The sequence below is a fragment of the Pogona vitticeps genome, chromosome 1 (assembly GCF_051106095.1).
Source record: "Pogona vitticeps strain Pit_001003342236 chromosome 1, PviZW2.1, whole genome shotgun sequence".
Classification (NCBI taxonomy): Eukaryota; Metazoa; Chordata; class Lepidosauria; order Squamata; family Agamidae; genus Pogona; species Pogona vitticeps.
The window spans coordinates 102,215,125-102,238,502 of NC_135783.1; positions in this window are offsets into that span (position 1 = coordinate 102,215,125).

Sequence of the window (23,378 nt, forward strand, 5' to 3'; positions counted from 1 at the left end):
GAGCAGAGGCAAACTGACCACACGCACGCTGGGGCGGAGATGCTCTCCTGTTGCTGCCTGCCTTGTGCCCAAACTTGATTGAATTCTTTCCCCAAGCCTCGGACGGTGGCCCTCCTCCTCTTTCGGCGTCTTTCTCTTCCCCCCCTTCCCCCGTCTTCCCACCCCGCCCGCGCCCCACCACACAACGGCGAGTCGCCCGCGCGAGAGAAAAGAGGAGGCGAGGAGACCTCCTTTCCGCGGGAGGAGGGCTATTCTTTTCGGAAACAACGGGACTGGACTGGATCGGCCGAAGCAGCTGGCCGGGGCCATTGGCTCGGTTGCTGGAGCCGCCCCTGTTTCCAACTCCGTCCCCTGCTTTTCCTCCCGGGACTGATCGGCGGCGGATGAGGTGGCTGCGGTTGTCCGCTGGCTCTGCTCATCGCCGCGTCCGCAGATCGCCCCCCCCACCCCACCCCCGATTATTTCCCGGAGATCGTTTGGCCACAAACCCAAACTCTTTAGCGCTCCTTTTCAAATATTAGCTGGGCGGCTTCCTAGTCGTGCTTTCCTAAGAAGTGACCCGTGTCCGCGCGCTTAATGGCCTTAGGGTCGTGTTTACTCGGGAGTAAGCCCCTTAAGTGTCAGGGGACCTCATTCCCGAAAGCGGGTACGGAGCCCAGCAGCCCCAGCGCCGGAGCGACCCCTTGCTTTCCCTCTCTTCCCCCACCCCCACCCTCACCCCCACCCCCAGGCTTCTCCTTGGCTCTTTGCACCCAAGTCATCTCAGAGAAACCTCCTCCTCCCTTCCCACAATGGCAGGAAAGGAAAGATGGGGAAGAGGCGGGAGAGGAGGCGGGCGGGTGGGCAGAAGAGAGCGGAGAGGTTGCCGCTCCCTCGGGAGAGAGGCGCTCGCAGTCGCCAAACTGTCCCGGCGGCGGCAGCAGGTGCTGCATGGGAGAACAAAACTGGGATTCGCTAAGAGTTTCAGGGCTTAGCCCTCCGCTAAGCACAGCGGCAAAGCGAGCGGGCATTGTTCGCAGAAGTTCTCACTCCCTGGGGGAGCACCGCTATGTTTACAGATCAGCAACTTCCCTTTCTTTCTTTCTTTCTTTCTTTCTTTCTTTCTTTCTTTCTTTCTTTCTTTCTTTCTTTCTTTCTTTCTTTCTTTCTTTCTTTCTTTCTTTCTTTCTTTCTTTCTTTCTTTCTTTCTTTCTTTTTCTTTCAGCAACCATGTTGTTCCCGCTGGAGTTTAGGAGTGGACAAGAGCGATACAGCCAGATCTAATATTGTCCCTGCGCCCAAATTAAGATTATAGATATATATGAATACGTGCCTTAGATCCAACTGTTCTTATTATAGCATTAACTGTATCCTGCGGTGGATGACTAGCTCGTACTCTAATCTGGTTTCTTTCTTTCTTTCTTTCTTTCTTTCTTTCTTTCTTTCTTTCTTTCTTTCTTTCTTTCTTTCTTTCTTTCTTTCTTTCTTTCTTATCTCGCAACATTATATCAACCTGCTTTAGAAATAAACGCAGCTGAATTCGGTAAGACTTAGTCCCGAGTGAGTAAGTATAAGGTTGCAGCCTAAGGGTAAAAGTCTGGTGAACATTTCCAAAACATTAAAAACAAAACAAAACAAAAACAACAACCCAGCGGCATGGCTCGGTGGAGGTCTCAGGGCCCCTGGCGGTTGACCGAATAAGAGGAGTCGTCTTATGTTCGGTGGCTGTGCGGGGACATCTCTTGAAAACCGGGAGGACCTGGCGGCACAGCACGCCGGATCTCAGGCGCAGATCTCCCACATAAAGCCAAGAAGGAGCCATAGTTTTGTTCTGAGAACAAAGTGGTCCAGGCAGGCCAGTGAATGGACGCTCTACCCCCTCCAACATTTTCTTCTTCTGGAGCTAGAAGCGAGAATTTACAACAACCACAGCCATCCGCGATGAGTAGCTTTCTTCCAAGAGTTGTTCCTAATTTATCGTCCTGGAGAAAGTTATTGAACTAGAAACATTTCTTAGGGGAAGAGGCATGCCATGGGAACAAGATGCCCACGTTTAGGAAGAAACGGATCTAATATCTTAGCATGGCAAGGTGCAGTTAGGCTTCACTCCTGCCGAATGAGCTTAAGTCCACCTAGACGAGACTCCTGCGCATTCCGATCCTATATCCTGATCCTATGCCTCCGACATTATTTTTGTGCAACGAGAGCTTCTGAGGAATCATTGATAGGATTGCGACCTACTTCTAAGGCCTTCAGTTTGATAGTAAATGCTATTCAGATGATGCGCACTCGGTGTTTTCTTACGTCTCCCAAGCAGCTAGTTTGCAAGAAGGAGAGGGGAGAATTTACTGGGAAAAGATGCTGCTGAATTAAGTGAGCTGTTTGAAATTGTGACAAAGCGGATTTTCTGGTTTGGGGGATTGCGAGAATTCGGTGTTTCAAAAAAAGTTACAATAAAATATTTTATTTACATCTGCCTCTTGATGTCTCTGCTGGTGTTCTTTCTCTCTGTCTCGAGCTAATGTTAACTAGTTAATGTCATCTCCCACCCCACAACTCCCAACAGTACTGAGTTCACGCAAGAACAGGGACAAGAAGAGAATAATTTGGATCTGCTACAGGGTTGGAATGTATAGTTTAGGCTTGTTGCTTAAAAAGGATATTGGATGCTTATGCTTCTTCACTGGCTCAATGAGCATCTTAAGCTAAGACTATCAGAGCTGGGCAGGTGTTTCTTCAAACGATTTTGGGTGCTACATAGTGTTTTCCACTATGGAAGTCAGTGGAAAAAACTACAAGTTGGGAGCACCGTGGGAGATGTTTCAGTTCAGTGGGACCTGGAAGCTGCTTCTTTTTGCCTCAGTTCTCTGCCTCGTGGTGTATACACGGGATCAGAAGGGAGGGCTGAAAGGCTGCGAGGGCGGAGAATTTATCTTGCCTTGGCTTCCTTTTAGAAGTATCTCCCACCGAGATATCTGACAGTCCGCTTCAATAGAGAGATCTCCCAACAGGCCAACCCGCCCCCGCTTGGCGGGAGTGAAAAGCCGGAAGAAAGCGGTCCGCGATCCCCTGTTTTATTCGCAGACCAGTCTTAAGAGGCCACGTGAGATCAACAACCCTCCGGTTCCCCGCGGAGCGTCTGCTGGTGGTAGAAGGCAGGCAGCGGCTGCGGCGATGCGGAAGGCGTTATCCGCCAAGCCGGAATGTTTGGGTGTGTTGGGGTTGGCATCATCCCCAACATGAACACTACCAAAAAAAAAAGAGTCGGTTAACTTTTCTTCTTCTGAAGTAGTACAGCTGCGGGGTTTTAATATGGCCACTTCATAGCGAAAGGAACTCCATGCAAACCAGGCAGCTAGAAAGCACGAGCCTCCCTAAGCGCCGACTCCTCATTCTACGCACCCACCCATCCTCCTTCTCAAGATACGAGTGCCTATCTTGGGGAAGGAGAGCGCAAGCGGGAGTCGCTGGCGGCCAGCCCAAGTCCCGCCTCCCCGTCCTCTTCATTTCTGGACTTCCTGGTCATTCATACACTTCCTAAAAGTCTCCCCTCGCCCTCCTTCCCTCCCTCCCTCCCTCCTTGAGGAGGAGACCGCTCCTAGAAGCGAGGAAGGAGCCTCGATTTCTGGGCTCCGGACAGGAGGAGGGTGCGCGGGGGCTGGGACTGGGCCGCGTAGCCCGAGACACGCGCTTTCCCTGGTTCCGTTCGGATCGAACCATCCCGGCCTCCGACGTGCCGCAGGTTCGGGGCGCCCTCTGTGTGCATGTTTGTGCGTGCGTGCGTGCGAGCTCGTGACTGCAAGAGACGGTCCTGTGTGTCCGTGTCTTTTCTCGGCGCGCAGACCCTGATGGATCAGAGGTCTCAGTCTGGAGCCCTTCTTTCATCCCCTCCCTCCTATCCCCAGAAAAGCAGGTTGGTGAGCAGGCGTCTTGGGTAGACCCTTTGGTAGTTTCTCTCTCTCTCTCTCTCTCTCTCTCTCTCTCTGTTTCCCTTTCTTTCCCTTCCTTTTCATTCCCCTCAGTCCTTCTTCTCCTTCCCGCCCCTCGCCGTTCAAAGCAGCTGTTCAAATACACCGGGCTGCTTACTTTGACGAGGAGAAGATTTTCAAACAACTCCTCAAATGCTTTGAACTGACAAGGCCTCCGTGGTATCGCCTTCATTCCCAGGGAGCTCCCCGGGAATATGCTCCGTAGGAAAATAATGCGGAGAGAAATAAGGCGGGGGGGGGGGGGAGGCGTCGGGGGAACGAGGGAAACCAGGCCGGAGAGGGTGGTCCTAGGTGGGAGGCGAGAAGCTGTGTGTGTGTGTGTGTGTGTGTGTGTGTGTGTGTGTGTGTGTGTGTGTGTGTGTGTGTGTGTGTGTGTGTGTGTGTGTGTGTGTGTGTGTGTGTGTGTGTCCGTCCAGGAACCAGGAGGAGCAAAACCGCCCCAGAAGTGCCCTTGTGTGGGCTCCAGGTGGTTGCTGCCAGCAAAAGCGGCCAAGCCTCCCTTAGGCGTGATCCGCCGGCACTCCAAACCCCAGGCTTCTCTTATATACACGGAGAGGAGAAGGCTACCCGCCGCCAGTCACTCCACCCAGCTCACGGTTCTCTGATCTGGGGTTGGGACACGGATGAACGGCTTCAGACGCACAGGGTCCCCGCCCCACTCTTCCTTACCTACATCGACCCACCTTGACATAATCAGGATTAATAGCTGCTAACGGTTAACGGGTTGGCTTACAGCTAATCACAGAGAGGAACAGAGAAACTTCGGTTGCACTTTTGGAGTTGCCCCTTGTTTTTGTTTCTAAAAGGCATTGCGATTTCAGCAGTATGTAGGCTCCCATGTTGATTGAGGCACTCACTGCCCTGGCTATGATTTCTCCCGCAATAAATGGGGGTGGTCAAACGCAGGGACTGCCTGATATCCTTACCAATACTACCAGCTCTCTGGCTTTCACCTTCTCTGAGACAATCTACGCACACACACCCCCTCTTGCATAGACAGAAAACTTCCTGGTTCCCAGCCTCCAGCTCGCTTGCTCCCTCGCTCTAGTTCTCTCTCCCTCACGCACCCCTTAAGGAAAATTTGTCGTACAGGTTGGTCGCAACCTAGTTCATCCTTGCTGGCACAGTCAAATGGCAATGCTGTACACATTTACGCGGGACAAACTCCCCAGAATTTAAGGGGGCTTGCTTCTGAGTAGGCACGATTCGAGTTGCAATTTTGGTCCTATTAAACTGAGCAGGGTTCACTGTGGAATCGGCATATGATCCTGCTCTCTGCCTTCCCTCTGCCTCACCCACCCTCCTTGCTCTGCCATTTTTACACCACGATCCTGCAAGTTTCATTGCACAGCTGGACGTTGGGGGCTACACAAAGGACCGGCGGTGTGAAAAAGCCCCTAATCAACGCGGTGTGGATGGCTACGCAAAGACACTGTTGTTTCTCGCCCTTCCACGCTTCTCCCCACCCCCACCCACCCGCATTCAAAGGCCCAGCTTGGAAATGTGTGCCCATGTGCTAGTTTAGGACGCGTTTAATGTAACTATTGTGAGCGTGGACTGTTTTGATCTTGTTCCCTTTTAACCTTCCGGGATGAGGAACCATTCAATCCTGCTTGGGTGAAGCCTTCTTCCACTGGGGCTCCCAATGAGCCTGATTTAGTGGAGAGGGAGAGCCCCAGCCACACATGAATGGGACTTCAACTTTTAAGGGCCTATACAGAAGGGGAAGAAAAAGAGAAAGCAGCCCCTCCGAAAGCCAGAGCTTCACAAGTGATCGCTTGAAGAATCCGATCCGGCACAAAGAGGCAGCTGGGCTGCTTTAATGAAATCTGCCTTCAAGCCGCAAGAACGGCAGCCTCGGGGATGCATTTATAAGATGACTGAAAAGCTAGACTTTCAAGTCGGGGCTCCTCCGGGTGGCTCTAACAAATAACGTGATTTAACTGAGAAGCCGAAACAGAATGGACAGACATTGATAACTTTGATTGCGCACAGCCACCTCGTCCTCGGGAATTAAAACTCGCCCTTTCAGTGGACTTCTCCCCTCCCTCCCTCTTACAAAACGCTTACATCAAGGCACCCCCTGCCCAGCCACAGAGTCGCTGATAACACCTAGAAGAGAGGGATCAAACGAACACTCCCTTTTCTCTGGGCCATTTCTCGAAAAGTTGGGTGGAAAATTCTGCCGATTTCCCACTTTCCCTCCAACTAGACCCTAACAACTCACTCTTAATCTGACTGCCAGTTTTTTTAAAAAAAATCTGCCTCTCTGTTTAAACGAGCAAGATGGGATGTTCTAAGTTCAGTACTCGAAATTAAAATGATTTGAATTCCGGGATATTAATCTCTTTTTCTCTCTCTCCCTCCCTCCCCCACCACCCCGTGCTTCATCCTCCGGTTCTGAATCTTGTCATTAAAACTGATCCACCCTTTGTAGTCCGCAAGTGAATATTTTATAGGCAGATACCGCTATGAGCACTTCTAACAGAACGTCAACCAGTCAGACTTTAGCTGTTTCAGGGATTACTTTGAGTAATTTATCAAAGCAAGGCTGCTAAATTTGGAATGGTGAATACGAGGCCTTAGTCGGGATGGAAGGGAGTATATACGAGGGGGGACAGTTTCCATCAAGCTGGGAGAATAATTCTTGACTCAGGACTAAGTGCTGCTTGTTTATATCGAAATTTCAGACAGGGACAAAATAGCATTTTGTGGTGACGACAAGCTTATCAGCATGCAGTGCGGTTTTAATGGTGGTTTCTTGTTAAACTGACTGTTCTGACCTAACCTCTATGGAACAATGGTCCTTAAAGGCGATGTCTTTCGGCAATCTTTTGGCAGGTGAACAGGAATGTGGGAACTGCCAGAATCATTCAGACTTACTTAAGGTTTGATTAACAGCTTTACACTTGTCACCCTTTCTTTCTTTCTTGGCCTGTATCTGAAAATGTAGGCGTCTTCTTCTCTCCATTTCTTTCTGGATTCTCCTTTCCAATGATCCGTGTAGCTCTTAAACTGTAGGCAGATTTTGATCTCTCCCAAGTCTGAGAGATAGACCCTAATTTGCCAGATTTTTCTCCAGTTCTTCTGCCGAGGGCCACAAACCTCAGCAGGAGTTTCCATCCTGCGGGCAGCCCAGATTCCCTCTTTCTCATGTCTTTCAGGTGACTTTGGACTACAGCCCCTATCAGCCCCATACTTTTGTGAAATCTATTCCTTTGTGAAATCTATTCCTCCAGGCTCCCATTAAAAGGTCACAGAATCAGCAGATAAACTTTGTGTGCTGTATATGGGGCCGTTCTTCTTCCTATTTCTGAGTATCTGAGCAAGTGCATGTCCAGAGAGGGAGGGAGAGAGATTGAAAGAGAAAATGAGAGAGCGAGCGAGCAAGTACTATGGTAATGCTCGCCTCCTGATAACTAAATAACTTGTTATTTTCCTCGGAATCAGAGAGGATTAAGGGAGTGTAGGGGGAGAATACATGCAGCTCAGGAAGGATTTCATTCTTATTCTGCATGACTCAGGGAAATTATTCTTCCTTGAACCGGTTACATATGCACATGCTTCCATGAATGGTGAGTTGCAGGAGGGCAGAAGAGAGAAGGAAAATAATGCAATCGTCGAGTGACTTCGGTCTCCAGGGCTTTTCCTTTTTCTCTAGAGGGCAGAAGGCAGTGGCATGCTGATGGCGCATTTCCCCATCCCAGAAAGCAGCCGCGACTCGATTTCAGTGGCCATTCAGCTCTTGTTTGGAAGGGCAGGAGCCATGGCCATGTATACTGTCAAAAAGAGTTAAGAGCCTTCACAGTAGGAAAAATGCTAGGAAACTGTAGAGGAAGAGGCTGGTTCCTGTTTTCTTGGGATTCTTGAAGAGAACCGCTTTCAGGACTCCCGATAGCCCGCTCAGCATCAGCCAGAGGTAAGCAAGGTACAACCTAGGACGGCGCACCACATCCTTCAGCGGGCAGAGGAGGGCTGAGACGGGCAGTCAAAGACACCCTTCAGGGCCCTGCCTGCCAAGGCAACTCCACTGATAACTGGCGGGGGGAGTCATCCCTTTCTTTCTCCTTGTGTTGCAAGTGCCCCCCTCGAGCCCTTTGGGGAACCTAACAAAAAAGACAGAGAGGGAGGCCGTGGGAGCCTCGTCCACTTATACAGTTAGACTCCAGGGTCCCTCTCCTGCGACGCCGTGGTGCGTCACCCGCAGGCAACGCCCGGAGAGGCCGGCTGCACTCGCCCTTGCCAACAAAGTTCACCCCCAGGGCCCGGGAGACGAAGCTCCGAGTCAGGGCGCAGGTTTCCTCCGGAGGGCCTCCCCTTTGCCTTCAGAGGGTTTACGGTTGCAGCAAGCCTAACAGCCTCCTCCGTGGGCTGAAGGATCGAGCTTAAAAAAAGAAAACCCAACCCAACCACAACTAAACCAAAGTACTTCGCATGAGTGATGATGGATGCCCGTCAAGTTATGGGAGTGATGGAGAAGAGACAGCCGGTGGATTTTTGGCTCCGGCCTCCCTCTTTTGCAGGGACGCTGGGGAGGCTGGCAAAACGGTGTGGGATCGGAGTGGGGGGGGGAAGTGGGGGAAGGGAGAGCGCGTCTTCTTAGCTCGGAGGGGGAAGGCGGACGGCGGAGAAGGGAAGGGAGGCCAGCGAGGAGGCCGGCCCATTGTCCAGAGAGGGTGCATTTTTGTCAGCCCGCTGGTGGTTGCTATAGTGAGGAGGCAAAACCAAACAGAAGAGCGCACACTCCCCTCGCCTCGATCCGCTCTCCCCATCTCCTGAAAGAGGCAGCTATCTCTACCCCCCGCCCCCCCAACTCCTTTCATCCCCCTGGCCGCTCCTGGTCCCAACCAAAATAAAAGCGCCCTCGCTGTCCCAAGGGAGCCGTCTGGCCTCCATCGAGGGACAGAGGTGAGGACGGAGGTCAGGATTAGGGAGAAGCAGGAACCGGGGCTTGGGTCTCTCTCTTTCTCTTTCTCTTTCTCTCTCTCTCTCTCTCTCTCTGTGTGTGTGTGTGTGAAGGCAGGATTCGATCTCGCGAGATTTAGAGATCGGGACTTTTCACCCTCTGTGCTTCAAGGCCCTCAGTTCCAAGTGGATCGCATGGCCTGGCTCTGTCCCCTGTTGTGAATAAAGCGGGCCCTTGATGTGGTCATTTTTTCCCCAGCCTCTTCTTCTTCCTCCGGCAACTACGTAAGGTAATAGAAAAGCCCCTGTTAAAGTCTCTTGGGAAACAATAGTACGGTATAAGCCGTTGACTGAGTCCAGTGGAACTCAGTGCGACTTGCTTCTTTGTAAAAGTGTTGCCGACTTTTGCATCCGTTGAAAACTCGAGAGAGCTGCGCCCAGTAAGGATGCTCAGAAACTTCCCCTTCCTGTCCCACACTTGTCACTAGTCTAGAGGCATGTATGCTTCGTTGTCTTTTTCTTAATTATCCAATCAAGGAAAAAAAACTTAACAATACAACCAACAATCTCTTTCCTGTTGAACAAGGGTGAGAGAATAGTAGAGTTCTGTGCTTTATTATTTTTTTAATTTGAAAAGAGACTTTTATTTTGCAGCGGTGGATTCGCTCTTTTCTTTTCTGATGTAGTTCTTGCTTTGCTATTCAACTTTGAAAACAGCAAGGCAAGGCGAAGCAGGGCGGTATAATGAAGCGCCTTGGCTCCAGATTTTAGTTTAAGCGCGTGGTTCGAAGTGACAAGAAGAAAGTTAGTTACTTAGTTAATTGGGAATTAGTTCATTGAGAGTCCGCTCTGAACCTGCCTTCCAGCAGTGTGTTTAAAAGGCGCTGTTTCCTTTCTTTCGCTTCTCTCTCTCGGGTTCCCTTCTCTTCCCCTCCCCCGCTTCCCTTTTCGCCCCGGAGAGTTTATATTGCAGTGGAAGAAAAGAGGTCACTATCTTTTCAAATGAACCTGTCTATATGTCTGTTGCTGTCTCTTTCCACCCTTCCCTGGAAAAGGAGGGTGACGCGCGTGTATCCTTCCTCTGCCTTATTTTCTCTAGCTCTCTGCTCTGTGTGATCCAAACCCGACAAGACTCAAACTGTACTCCAGATAGGAAACTTCATGGTTAGAAAGAGAGGTATCTGAAATAATTTTTAAAGAATTAAATATATTGGTCAATCATGATCTAATGTGAGCGAGCGAGTAAGAAGGAAAGAGTGCATCTAGTCAATCTCTGTTCCGAATGGTAGCTGACGAAAGTTGGACGGGGGGGGGGGGGCTCTACAGGTCACCATTCAATGCATTATTCACATTTTAATAAAAATGCTTGAAAGAAATCATCTTAATGAAGAGAACATTTGTAGTAATTTGGTGATAATTATCAGAATTACCCAATATTCGCAGAGGCTATATCATTACGTGTTGGAAGAAAAGCAAAGCACATTATTTTAATAGTCTGATATGCAAACTATGGACCATTCAATTACATGGCTTAATAATGCATACATGATGTGATCTTGTTATTGGGATAGGGAGGTCTGAAGTAATTCACTCCACAGACCAAGTTGTGCTCTTACATTCAGTGAAATCCATTGCTATGGATCAGGGGGCCTTGCCAAACTACATTTAAGAGAATAAAAATTAATGATTGAGAATCAGAGCGTTAAATTAACATTAATTATATGACCTGCTTGCTGGAAAGATTAAATTTCTTACGCCCTAATTAGATAGCATCTCCTAGTACATCAAACAATTTCGTTTTCCAGATTTTAGCATTTTTTTTAAAAAAGGACCGAGGAGTGTGCGTGCGTGCGTATGCGTGCGTGTGAATGTTGTTTTGCTGGTAGGCTTGGCAAGAGCTAAACAGCCGCCTCAACCTTCATTTGCTTCCTCCGGATTTTGTAGAGAATACGGGGTGGGTGGGGAGAAGAGTCCCGGGAATAAGCTCAGATCAACGCGTTCCGGCTGGACTTCTTTAAGTAATCCCACCGCCAGTAGCTGGCAAATTAACATCACCAGCCCGGCCGCCCAAGTCAAAACAGAGCCTCTTGCAGTACCAGGACGCGCCACTAGGTGCCGAGAAAGGGAGGCTGTATCGAGAGCTTCAACTCTCTCCCCCCCCGCCCGCCCCACGCCGCTAAAAGGGAAAAAAAATCACACTGCCGGATTTTGAGCGAGGAAGTTGTCAAGAGTTAAACTTGCTGGACAGCCGAGCGCCTCGGGCCTTGCCGTTCTTTTCCTCTCACCCTGCTCCCCGCTTCTTCTCTCCAGGGACGCACACAGCTGTATATGGGGCAAAAATACCGGACTCCCCCCCCCCTCCAGCCTTTCGCAAATAGTTTATTTTACAAGGACGCTTCAAAGCGTCCGGTCGCGACGGCGACCTCCCTCGTCAGCTCGCCCTCGTAAAACCCGGCGCAGACAATCGCGCTGGCTTTTCACAGCAGTTTGTGGCGGCGGTTCGGCCACGCTCCGGCATCCAGCCGCCCCCCCCCTCGCAGCCTGCAGCCCCTCTGATGTCCGACTCCCCAGGCAGGCGTTGCTGCTGCGGCTGGAGCGGATCCTCCGTGGCAAAAGTGGCGGCGGCCAAGGCGACACGTCGATTGGGCGTGGGAGGGGCAGAGTAAAGGATGGCGTGTGTGTGTGTGTGGGGGGAAAGTAAAGAAAGGGAGCTGTGAGGAGGTCGCACGGTGGGGGTGGGGATGATGGGACTGTTTCTTCCCTTGTCTACCGGCTGTGGGCAAAGGGATCGCTCGTCCACCTGTGTCTGGGAGAAGCTGGGACGAACGACGGCGCTTCCCTTCCTGAAGATCTCTCAAGTAACGGAAGAACCAGCTTCCCCTGCCCGCCTTGTTTTAACTCTTTCTTAAACTACCCTCCTCCCTTGCGGGCGGCAATAGTTCTCAGTGCCCGACCAAAAAAACACAGGCGAAGTTTAGGGAGGAAGTTGGTTTGGGTTGCTCGAAACAGACAGATCAGACATAGATTCACCAGCTAAACAAGCAACGTTCACATTTGGCTGCAGTTATGGAAATACGTAAATGGTATTTATAGAAGGAACAACGGAAGTATTAAGGAGTGGGGAGGGGGATGGCTGAGGTTCGTTTTACAGCTTCCCGTCTCTCTTTTTCTTTAGTTTAGGGCTCACAGCTACAGCTTGGGAAGAAGAAAGGTGTGGCCTTCCCGATGTTGTTTGCCTGCAACTCCCATCAGCCTTAACCACCAGAGCAAATGGCAAGGAACGGTGGGCATTGCAGTCCAGGAATATCTGAAGAGCTACATTCTTGTCATCAGCTACCTCATGGTCCCCCATCATTAGCTGGCTGGAGGTGATGAGAGAAGAAATTCAAAGACAGCTGGAGAACGGATATCTGTGTGCTTTGTGTGGTCCTTCACAGTCACACAACATTGCTTTATTAAACAGTTAGATGATCCTCAAGAGAGAACAACAAAGTCATGGAGCAAAGGTCTATGACTAGTGGCTAAGGCCACTGTGTTGATAACATTAAATAACTGTCACAGTAAAACACCACCAGGAGAAAGCTTTCTGATCTTGTGTGTGAGCATCTCAGATCAGGTTGTCTATAGGAGAAATATTATGCACAACTAGGTGGACCTGACTTTATGTTTTTATGTTAGGGTACTTCGTCCCTGGCGTTTGGCTGACAGTTATATTAGTGTTCATTGTTTCAGCTTCCCATCTTTAATTTTGAAGAATTTTTTGAAGTTTTATCCATAACAAGGTAATGTGTTGCTGGAAATGAGAAAGACTAATCAAATATCATTTCCATGTGTGATGCTGCCCACCATGACACTGAATTATACCCAAGGAAATGGCAAAAGAAATGTCTGCTACATACCAACTTGCAGACACACCATACATACAGTTGCAGATATGATGTAAACAGAATAACCCAAACAAGGTTAAAAGAAATATATGTGAAAAAAAAGAGAAATGATGAAGCATCCTACAAATACATGCGCACAGATGTATGTCTCTTTTTGAGTTTATGTCTCTATGTATCAGTAAATAGGTATGGTTAAAGACTGCTGTCCTTTACATATTTCTTTGGGAGTGAAGTAAGTGCCATTTAACTGTCTGGGACTTTGTGTGGCAGCATTACTTTGCTCCCTTTTAAGTATACAGTGCTCCTAAAATGTACACTCTGAAAATCCCATATGCCTGAGTAAGGTCTTTCAAACAGAGGCTTGGGGATGCTAGAGCAAAATGCAAAAATGACTTGGCACATCTCAACTGTCCTTGAACTACAGTGTACTCGTTGTTGCAGATTGCTTTCAGTTCCTAAAGAAGTGTGTGAATCCTCAAATAAAACAAACAATGTCAAATATGGGTAAAAAGGTAGAACATATGGACCAAAAATGGGAAAGATGGGTAAAAAAGTGGGATATATGGGTCAATACTTACAAGAAATGGGGAATTACAAGATGATGGAAAAGACATTAGGACCAATCAAGAGAATTATAAAAAAATTAAATCAAACAATTGATTCTCATGTAAAAATTTTTGATGAAAACATTGAGGGATTGCAATCTCAAACAAAATATTGTTAGATTATTGGACAATGAAATCGCTGTTACAGCAGCAGATGATTTTATCACAGGATTACAATTGACATAATAATATTAGATTGAAAGGAATTCCAGATTTGGGCTCCAAAGATAAGGACTTAACTGAACTAGCCCTAGCCTGGCTGAAAAAGACGGCACCAAAATAGACTGGACTGTTTATTATTTGGATAAAATACATAGAGTTGGTTCAAGATGCAGAGGACAGCCTCACCATATTCTGATTAGATTTTCAAGCCTTAGGAAAAAAGAGCAACTGATGAAAATTTTAAGAGACAATCCAGGGAATTTGGTATTTGAGGGGAACCCAATTCAAGTGTATAATGATTACTGTCACGAAATTATGGTATTTAGAAGACAAATGTGGGTTATTACTTTTATCCTTCAAAAAAAGGTGTCAAATATATTTGGGGGTACCTAGAGTTTTTAAAGATGCATTACAATGGAAAATTTCATAAGGTTACATCAGTCCCAATGGCTTTGGGTCTTTTTTAAAAGTTTTTTTAAAATAATAAAACACAGAAAAACATACAAAACAAACACAAAACATATATGCAGGAAGAATATATCCATCTACCATATAAACCTGACTACATAAACCATATTGCCCTACTAAGCATCTTTAGGCCATATCCATCTAATATATAATTCTGACTACATAAATCCTAAAGGGCTCAGCTCAATACCTTTCAGAAAGATCCCCACTTTTACAGGTAAAAAGACATTGTAAGTCTAATCTTGTCTATATAATCAATATAGTGATTCACTCATATTTAAGCTCTATATATAAACCATAAGAGCCAAAGCATCTAATATTATTATTCATTGAACTTTATGAAATTTATAGCTACATATATTTATCTACCTTTTAGCTTCCCACCTAGCCAAGATTGCTCATAATGTAATTATTCATATTGCTTTCTGTGTGATTATATATCTCTCAGGACCAAGAAATTATATCGTTTAATCCGCAGGTTACTTTCCCTCCTTTTCCTTTTGCTTCTCAACTCCAGTATCAAACTTCCAAGATTAATTTCTTACTTCCCTTTTACCAGTTTTAAAATGCCATCTATAAAATTTCATTAAGACATTTTCTATGCGTTTTACTAATTTCCTCTCAATATAATCCATATCTTGATTTCCAAGCAACACAGATCTATTCGAACTCTGATCATAAATTTCTGCCTCTAAATTCACCCATGTCTTCCCTTTACCATTATTTTCCATTAAGATAAAATCCATGTACTCTCCCAATTTGTCCCCGCCCTCCTTTCCACATTTTTAAGTATTTCATTCTGCTTTTTTAAAAAAAAGGTCTCTCTCTGCCTCTCCGCAGACCGTTGTTCGATTAATTCAGAGCAGTCAATCGTTTTATCTCCCATCTTCTCCTCAGGAACAGTGGTCTCTCCCTCTCTCTCTGGCGATGATAGTTGTTCAGCTGATTCAGAAGATGCTGTCTGTTTGTCTCCTGTCTCTATCATAGTGTCCAAGCCAAGAAGTATTGCTTTAATATCTGTCTCCAGTTCTGAAATTTGAGCCTTAAGATGACTGACAAAATTAGATTGAAATTCCTGAAGACAACATGTTAGATTGGTTTCCATTTTAAAATCCCAAAGATAAATGAGAAGGGAGGATAATCTGGACACTATGAAGTTTATGGAAAGAGGGTATGCATATAAAGCGTCTTATATACTTCAAAAAAAGCAGGGGCAAAGAAAAAGGACTTAGAAGATAATATAAAGAAATTAGAAAAATAGTTATAAGAACTTGAGATAAGAAAGCTATAATAGAATTACAAGCATAGAGGAAGGAATTGGAAGGGATTCATCTGAAAAGGTACAAAGAAACTTAATTTATCTAAAAAGAGATTTTTTGGAATTTAGTAACAGGAACTCCAAGTTATTAGCTAAAGCATCTTCTATAAAAAAGTATAAAAGTAATATAGGAGTAATACAAGATTTGAATGGAAAAAATGTAATAAAATTAAGGAGAAAATGGAATATGATATAAAAACAATTTTAATTAAAACTGTTAGATGATGATAAAAATAAAATGGAACAGTTAATTACTGATAAAGAAATAGAGGATATTATAAATAACTTAAAGACAGGAAAGACCCTGGAACAGATGGATTAGGCCCAGAATATTATAAAGTATTTAAAAAGATTCTTATAGCAAAGTTAAAAATGTTATTTAATAAGATATTGATGGGAGAAGAAATCTCACAATCATGGAAAGAGTCATTGATTGTTTTAATATTGAAACCAGATAAAAATCCAATAAATATGGAAGCATATAATGGTAAATAGATTAAATAACTCTATGGGGAGTTATATTGAAAAAGACCAAAATGGATTTATACAAGGCAGACAAATGTCAGATTTAATGAGAAGGGTACTTCATTTAATGCATTTAGCTAAAGAAACTAAAGCCAGAGTACTACCAATATATTTAAAGCATTTGATTCAATGGAATTGGATACGTTAAAGACATTAATTAAATATCTAGGGTTTAGACCTAATTTTAGGTAGATAATTCACCAATTATTTTCACAGAATACAGCTAGAGTAATAGTTAATGATGGAATAACTGAGACAATATACCTAGGCCGAGGTACAAGACAAGGTTGCCCCTTATCTTCAATATTATTTACAATGATAATAGAATTATTGGCACAGATAATTAGAAATGATAAGCAGATTGTAGGGATAGAACATAAAGAAAATTGTAAGATAAACTTGTTTGCTGATGACACATTACTAATAGTTAAAATTCCAATAGAAATAACAGAAAGGCTTAAATTACATTCGGAGGAATTCCAGGGTATAACGGAATTAAGAGTAAATTGGGGAAAGTCAGAATGTTTATTGTTAAACCACTCAGATGAGGAGAAATGAAGAATGAAAACAATATTTGAAGGTAAAACGGGAAATGTTATTAAATATTTAGGGATTACTATTACTTGGAATTTACAGGATATAATTAAAATAAATCTGGATTGAAAAAAGATAACTGGAAGGACAAAAGATTATCAGAAATTAAAGATTTCTTGGTTTGGTAGAGTGGCATTATGCAAAATGAAAATTATTTCTAAATTAAATTTTATATTTTGGATACTTCCTATAAAGATTACAGAAAAGCAACTGAAAGAATGGCAGATAATGATGAATTGTTCTTGCAATGAAAATAAATGAATGAGGATTAATAGGAAATTATAGTATGTAACACAAAAAAGGAGGTCTTGGATTACCCAATTTAAAATTATGTTATATAGCAAATCAGCTGAGACATATTCAAGATATTATTGAAGGTAATAAAAATTTATTTTGGACAGAAATAGAAATGCAGGGTAAGGAAGAAAGAATTCAAAGTATATTGTTTAAAGAAAAACTGGAGAAGAGATTAAAAAGATTACTAACCTTTAAAAATATGTTAGAAAACTGGAAAAAGTATAGAGGTATATTGAGCCCACCAATCTTTCCTTTGTCCCAGGTGGTGGATTTAAAGAATTTTCCAGAAAATCTTTTAAAAAACTCTTAAGAATATATTAAAAAAATAAAGGGATAAATAGGATAAAAGACTGGATGGAAAAGATGAGAGATAAAAGAAATATAAAAGAGATTTTGGAGGAGAGGGGATTTCTTGGTTTAATATGATTCAAATAGAAAGGTGGACAAGGGAATGGAATAGTAAGGAAGGGAAAAGTAGAAAATGACAAAATTTGAAGAGATTATTGAAAAAAGATTGAAATTAGAGGAAAAGACAGAAAGAAAGGGAACTGCAAGTCAAGTACTGTATATAAATTATGAATTCCAGCCGAACAGGATACACAAGGATTAAAAACACAGTGGCAATATGATTTGGATAAAGAAGTAATAGGAGGAGAATGGGATAAAATGTGGGACCAAAGAATTATGAAGAACATGTATGCAAGGATAAAAGAAAATTGTTATAAGGTAATATGGAGGTGGTATTTAATGCCGGTAAAACTGAATATAATAAATACAGTGGGGTCTTGACTTAAGAACGGCTTGAGTTAAGAACATTTTGACTTAAGAACCACTCTCATAGGAAAATATTGACTTGACTTACGTACTTGGATTTGAGTTAAGAACTGAAAAAACCCACGTGGGAGGCAGGGAAAGTGCAAAATGTGAACTTTCAGTTAACTGTTGGCCAGTGAAAAGGGTGCCTGTCTGCTTCCTCACTCCTCCCAGCGTTTAGAGAGTGGATTGGGAGACAGTCTTCGGACTGCCTGGACTGTATTTTTCCTGCATTCCCTGAACCTTTCTTGACCTAAGAAAAAAAGAAACAAAATATCCCCCTCTAGTGGTCAAAGGCGGAATAGCAGCTTCCCATTAGTTTCTATGGACAAAAAAGAGCAGATACGGATCAAATGGTTCTCAATTCATTCCTATGGGAAATGCAGATTTGACCTGAGAACTTTTTGACTTGAGAACCACCTTCCAATACGGATTAAGTTCTCAAGTCAAGACCCCACTGTAAAAATGTATCATCACTATGCTGAAGGTGTAAACAAGAGAAGGGGATGTATATACTACATATGTGGTGGTCATGTGAAGTAAGAAAGCAAGAATGGAAGCAAATTTTTAAAGAAATAAGGGAAATAACTGTGTTACCATTCAATTTTTGGTTTTATTTCTCCGGCAGGGAATAACAGATAAAAAATAGTGCATCAATCAGTCTATGTATAAGCCAATTTTATTCAAACATACATATGACTGGGCGTCATTCCTAAAAACGGAACGAGCCCCCTCATTAATGGGTAAAAGCAATTTATACAAAGGACAATAAAGCACAGCATCCCCCTATTGGCCTTCTGATTGGCCGTGGTAGATGTGAGAAAAATATCCCAGGGTTAGTGGCTGCCAAGTTTGTGAATTTGAGTGAACCATTGTGTAGTTAGAAACATGTTACAGTCTTTTGCCTGAAGCGCTGTGAATGTTATCTGTGTGATAATGTAGGAATGTCTATGCGAGTGCCAAGCAGGATGGGCCAGGAGCACCAAGAGAGAAATGAGGACACGAAATACATTGGCTATAGAGAATACATATAAATACAGATACAAAAAATGCATATAGAATGTAATTATAGTAAGGAAATAGTGAAATCATATTTCAACTACAGGTACAGCGCATGATTACCAGTGTAAGTACATGTGAATCAAATAGCATGTGTTATCTTAAATTGTAAATCCAGTACTTTGTATATGTTATATCAGAACCCCCTATCTATCAACTGGATTAAATAGTCAAATGTCCGCGTCAATGGCTTTATTGAACTGGGTTAAGAAGGATCAATTGTTGAAGGAAAATAAGGATTTAATAGTAGTAATAATTACGGCACCAAGGTTATTTTTTGCAAGAAACTGGAAAAATAATAACCAACTCAATTTAGAAGAATGGTATAGAGAACTATGGGATATGGCAATTAATGATAAACTGACATGTGATCTGAAAATAAGAAGAGGCTGTCATGCACCCATTCCCCGGTTTGTTTCTCCACACAACCCAGGTTCACTTTCGGGTGTGACATTTATTTTTCAATCCTTTTCCGCTGCCACCAGAGGTGTCAATCCTCACTCCATCAAATATGACTCTTAAATCTGTGTTATTCAATCAAACAATGTTTATCAAAGTGTTCATAAGTACATCATGTAAAGTAAATCATGGATGGTCTTATTTTATTCATGCAATCACTTGTACTTTTATAACATTTATATTTGCTTATGTATAATCATATTACTCAAGGTATTTATTCATTTCTTATCTTGTTCCTTATCTCTCTATTCTTCTCTAACACAAGACTGGTCCTAACTGCCTAAACTGCTCTTCTCCAACTCATATCCCTAAGTCATCCCTAACTCTAACTGAAATCCTCTCTAACTGCTCTTTAACTGTCATCCATTCTCTTATATATCCCTAGTCCCGCCTTTTCTGTACAGCCATTGGCTCCTGAATCAGGGTTCCATTGTGATGGACAGGAGTGGTTACTGACCTGTCCGTCACAGAGGCCTATAAAAAAAGAATGATTTTAAGAAAATATGGAGTGTATTCTCGGAATATGTATTTCAGAGAGGGAAGGGGTATACACTGAGGGAAGAAACAATGAAGTTTGGGAGAGAAAATGGACTAAATGAAATGTAAAATATTATTAATGATAGCCCTGAGGGTGATGATGGCACTGGTGTATTATGTAATTGCATTTTATTGTGGTGTTAGGTTTATGTTGTTTAGGTTGGATGTTTGTTTAATAAATTTATAAAAACAAAACAAGAACAAAAAACAAAAAAAGAGAGAATCCTCAGCTCTTTCTGCATGCAGCCACCATAGGAACAGGTATCTGAACTGGCCCATCAAATCTTGGGGTGTTATGCCAAACAATAGTATGGCAATCAACTTCTATTAGCATTTGCATAGGAACCTCCATGCGGAGTTTGCACAGGGAACTGCCTTAGGTCAGCTCCAATCAGCTCCCTGTTTGGTTTTGTAAAAGTAACCAGTCCTAAGACATGTTACAAACTTGTGTCTGAGTTTTATGGACATCGGCAGGTCCCTTATATTGAGTCAGACTCTCGGTCCATGTAGCTCGGTAAATTCAGTACTGTTGGCACTAATTGGCAGTAGCTGATTAGTGTCTCAAACAGGAATTTCATGTGTACTGTACCTTTTTTCAGAGAACTGTGGTGGCAAAGCTGCACAGTGGTGTGTTAGTCTAACTTACATGCATCGGATGCATTCTTAACGCTTTGTTTCTGTGTACCTTAAAGAAAGATAAACATTTAGGATTCCAAGGGGAGGCACCTCCCTCGTCCTTCCCTAGGTGGTACATCTTTGATCAGTCTGAATTCTGCCTGATTTTTCTTGATTCTAGTCTGTTTCTGGACTTAACAATTTGGAGAGTCTAAGGAGAAGTGAGTTTGCTTTTCCACTGAGTGTTATATAGGGAAGGGCTCAAGAGGCCTTGGAAAGGTTTTCACCTCTTTGGTCTCCCTACACAGCATCTTTCCACAAGGAGACAAAGACAACCCACTCTTTTGTTTTCATAGAGGTGGGGTGTGAGTTATTCTTCCATAACCCACTGAGCAAGATCCATCTGGTCCTGGCATCCAGCTTCTCATAGCCCTGCTTTTCTGAAAGACTAAAAACAATCTTTATCTTTAATGTTCCCGATTGTGTTTTATCACCTTTCCACTGTGCACCTCCTTTTGTCCAAACCTACAGTTGTGCAACATAGTGAGTTGCAACTAGAAGTGGGCCCATTTGAATCAGGAGGAATTTGGTGACTCAGCTCCTCAGTAAGTTCCAGTCATCCAAATGGGCCTACTCTAGTTGCAATTTACAATGCTAAGCAACAGGATTAGAGCTGGCTTGTTATATCCTTCCTACTGAGGAATCTGTCATCAGAGGAAGATTATTTGCCACCTGAACAAGGGCTTAATTTTTGAGTATTTCCATGCCTCTAGTCACTGAATAAAACTCCTGATTCTGATTCTTAATGACTCCTTTCTTTACTGCTTAAAGTGGATTTCTAAACTACATTATATTCTTACTGAGTCCTCCCTCTACTGTTTGGAGTGCTGAATCGAGATTTAGGAGCTCCAGTGTCAGGATCCCAATGAGACATGAAATCTACCAGCTGAGCTTGGGTCAGTCACTCTCAAGTCTGGCTTAAAATGGGGAGGAAGTGAGTAATATATGTAGTCTTGAACTCAGCAAAGGAAAGGATGGACATAAATGCAAGGGAAAAATTAAATAAAGAAAAAACATATCCTACCAGAGATTTCCCCCCCTCCTTCTCCGAGGCCAGCAGTGCTAGCTCCTCTACCACCCCTGCTTCTCTCTCTCTCTCTTCACTTCTCCTCTGTGTAGATCAACTGCTGGTCTGAGCTGCAGTCCATCCATATTATCATGATTATAATTTGACACATTTGCCACACTTTCTAAGGAAATGCATACTCTTTGACCTAAACCTTGGTCTATTGTATATTTCCCCCAGTACAAGTGGAGGTCACCTCCTGTGGCCGGCCATGATTCTAACCTCAAAATCCTCCTCTTTCCAGATCTTTCGATCAGGTACATAGGTATACACATGCAAATGAATAGGGTGATCTAGGACACATAAAGAAGAACTTGAAAATACAGAGCCCCCCGAGACAAGTGGAGGATAGACCATGATGAGCACCCTCTCTAAGCATGTGAAAAGTACGTTTTGTACAAGTAACAAGAGTCTAGCAACTATGCAGGATGGATGGGTGAATCATTTATCATTCCCCCCCTTTTTTTCCTGCAGCAGGGGTCTGCACATGAAAAGTGCAGAGTGCCATGGTAGTTTTGACTTGGGTGGATGGGAGAATATTAGCACTTATTTTAAATACTACTGCAGATAAAAGCCACCCTTCAAGCAACAAGAGCAAAGCAGAGGAAGCAAAACACACAGGCAGCTGGTTTGGTATTTGAAGGGAGTTTTAAAGTTAGGAGAATGTTAAGAAAAATTACCTCTTTTTCTGAGCACAAAAGGGGATAAAAAGCTCAGCCCCTCCCACACCCATAGGAGTAAAGCAGGACTCAGAGTGACCTGGGCCTGTGGTTCCAGACTTGGGCTCAAACTTCCCAGCTCCCTAATCATTGCCTTTGCTGATCCAGACTCCGGGGAGTTGGAGGTCGAAAGCATCTGAAGGACCCAATGCCCGGAGCCACTGGCCTTGCCACCTTGCCCACCAGCAAACACTGCCGGGTGTCAGAGGAAACCGTGGGGTTGGGCAGGTTTTTCCAGGAGAGGATGCCTCCTCGGTGGTCCCTGACGAGGGATGCCTGACCTCTGCTTGGAGGGTGCTTTCCCTCTCTTTCAACCTGCAGGCCTGGCCAAGGTCGTGCACCTCCCTTCCAGGCAGCCTTCTGCATGGAAAGAAAAGAACCCAATGGCATGAGCAGCAGCGATATCTGACCCCATCTAAGCCGTTTCAGTCCAGTGTTTTGAAGCGGAGTTAACATGCGGTTGGAAAAATAGCGATTTCACGTCTATGTGTACCGCGGCGCTGCTCGAGCCCGCCCGCGCGATTTAGGAAACAAGCAAAGCCTAGGCGCTTCCAGGGGATGCCAGGCTTTGGAAAAAGTTACCACTTGGGATCATTAGTCCTGGAATTTCGGATTCCGGGAGCTCTGCTCCCGAGACTTTCCAGGCTCCCGTTATGTGACTTTATTTCCCTGAGAGCCTTCGATGATCAGCTGATCCTTTTGTTCCCCTCGCGGGTCAGCGCCGTCTTCCAGCCCCGTCCATCACGAGTGCAAGGGAAGGATTCTGTGCCTCGTTGGAGAGCACGGCGACGTTGATTTATGGCGCGGAGGGTCCTTGCGGCGAAGCCCGACAGATTTGCCTGCAGTCCAGGCTTCAGCGAGCGTTTCCGCGGCGCTCGCTTTCGGTTTTCTTCGCCCGCCGCTCGGGCATCTGAAAGTGAAACCAAACTTTTGCTCACGCAAGCTCCCTTTCAGTTCGGCTTATTCTGGAGTAACTCCGGAGGCATTCAACGTGGACGTGAGCGCCGTTCTTAGGTGACTCCTAATTGGGCAGCCTGGCCCCGAATGGCTGTGAGAAGGCTCCCCACTCCGCCTCAGGCGGCACCATGAGGCAGACGTCTTCCTGCCGCCTCGCCCCCCGGCACCCCGTCGGTCTCTCTCTCTCCTTTTGTTCCTGGGCTGATGCTTCGGTATCAGCTCAGCGGTCCAGCGTCCTTCGGTTCTCTCGACGTGTTCCAGGCTGGAGACAAGCTCTTTGCACGGATAGTGAGGCCCAGTGTGGTGTAGGGGGTAGGATGACAGACTGAGACTCACTAGAGACCTGGGTTCAAGTCCCCGCTAG